This window comes from Humulus lupulus, chromosome 6, assembly GCF_963169125.1.
Source record: "Humulus lupulus chromosome 6, drHumLupu1.1, whole genome shotgun sequence".
Lineage (NCBI taxonomy): Eukaryota > Viridiplantae > Streptophyta > Magnoliopsida > Rosales > Cannabaceae > Humulus > Humulus lupulus.
The window spans coordinates 187,147,660-187,149,670 of NC_084798.1; positions in this window are offsets into that span (position 1 = coordinate 187,147,660).

The window sequence follows — 2,011 nt, forward strand, 5'->3', positions numbered from 1 at the left end:
AAACTCAACTTTTGTCTCAAAAATTACATAAAATCATACATGCTTAACATCTCATTATACTCTTATAATATGCATGATTCTAATATCACTAACATATACACATGAATCCTTTTAAAAACCATTTGTTGCAATTCCATGAAAACCAACAAAACACTATCAATAAAATAACATATAGTAATTTATAAGCACCATATTCACATATGCCTTATATTAACCTAACATGTTTCTATCATTATTTTCATGCATCTTATAATTTAATCATTCAAAATATAACATGCATCTAACAAAATTTCATGATCAAAATATCAAGATTGCCACTTATTCTCTTACCCATATAACATAGGTCCTAAAACATGGATCTAATATATTGTAAATCACACAACATATCAAGAACACCCTTGGGTGTACCTAGGCCGAAATCACCAACATGCACTCATAGATTATCACAATTTTTTTATGCATAGCAAAATCAACATCACAACCCTTTAACACAAATCATACTCTCACAATATCCAAATCCTATACATCAATCCTACCAAAATCAACCATTAGCATTATTAACAAAACCTCATAGACAACCCACCAAAAACAAATATAAGGGCTAAGAAAAGACCATTACCTCTCTTGATTGTAAAATCAAGAACACAAAAGATCAATACCCAAACTCCACACCCTTGTTCAAGCCTAGGGTTTTTTATTGGAAAACCACCATGAGGAGAAGGAAGAACCCAAACACACAAAAAAAAAAAATAACACAATCAATAACATATTATCAAATAAAGAGATTATGCAAAAGAGAAAACAAGAAGACATACTCTAGGAGGGGTTCCTCCTCACCTTCTCCTTCCTTCTTCCTTTCTTTCTTTCTTCCTCTCTCTCTCTCTCTCTCTCTACACGCCACTCTCTCTCTCTCTCTCTCTCTCTCTCTCTCTAGGTCACGGCAGCCACACACAAGAGCAATGGCTCTTCTCTCCTTTCATAACCCTTTTATCAAAAATCCTCCCATAAACTCTCCCCTAACACAATAAGGTAAGTTTCCATTTCCCATTTAATTTCTCTTTATTTTAAAAAGATATAAAGGAACAAAATGATCATTCCTATCCCCAAAATAATTATGGTCTTCAATTTTTTATTTTTATCATTTTAAGGAAATCCTTCCTTTCCCACTAGGTCACACGCCCAACACTCTCCTTCCCTTTTCTTTTTCTTTTTTTTTTTATAAATAAATTAACCCAATTAAAATCTAAAATAAGGAAGTATAAAATGTGTAGAAAAATCTACACATGTGCACCATGCTACCATGCACTAGCACACACTAAATCACTAGGGTGCATTACTATCTATCATGCACCTTAGTGCATTCCACCATAGCTCACATAATTACCTAATTTGTCACACTTAATTAAAATGTAACACTAATAGTAAAATAACATGTTACACAATTATTCACTTATTAAATTAATTAACCAAACAATTTTAACAATTAAATAAAATAATAAACAATCAAATAAAACAAATAATCAACCAAATAAAATAACAACACTTAAACAAAACAATTCATCACACTTTAAATCAAATAAATCACAAAAATTTAAATAATCTTAAAAAAAAATTGGTGCACTACAGAATGGCAGGAAAGCTAGAGAGAGATTGTTAAGGATTAAGCTGACTTGAGTCTCCTCATCTATTATGGCTCCGTGCAGTTCAGCTTCCTGAAAGTAGTTGATCATCTTGGTCAAGTGATCACGAATGTGTTGAGATGGTGCCATCTGAGCATTGGCATATTTCTTGGTGACCTCAAAACGAGTCTGCACAGACTTTGCACCAAACATGTCTTGGAGCTGATCCATGATTTTGTAGGTCGTCTCGACATTCTCCGTCTTTGTCTTGAGACTGTCGACCATACTTGTCAACATGTAGTATCGTGCCTTGTTAATAGCCGCCTGCCAATGCTCATATTTGTCTCTAACAGTTTTGGTAGCTCCTTCAGTTGGAACTTCTAGGGATTCCT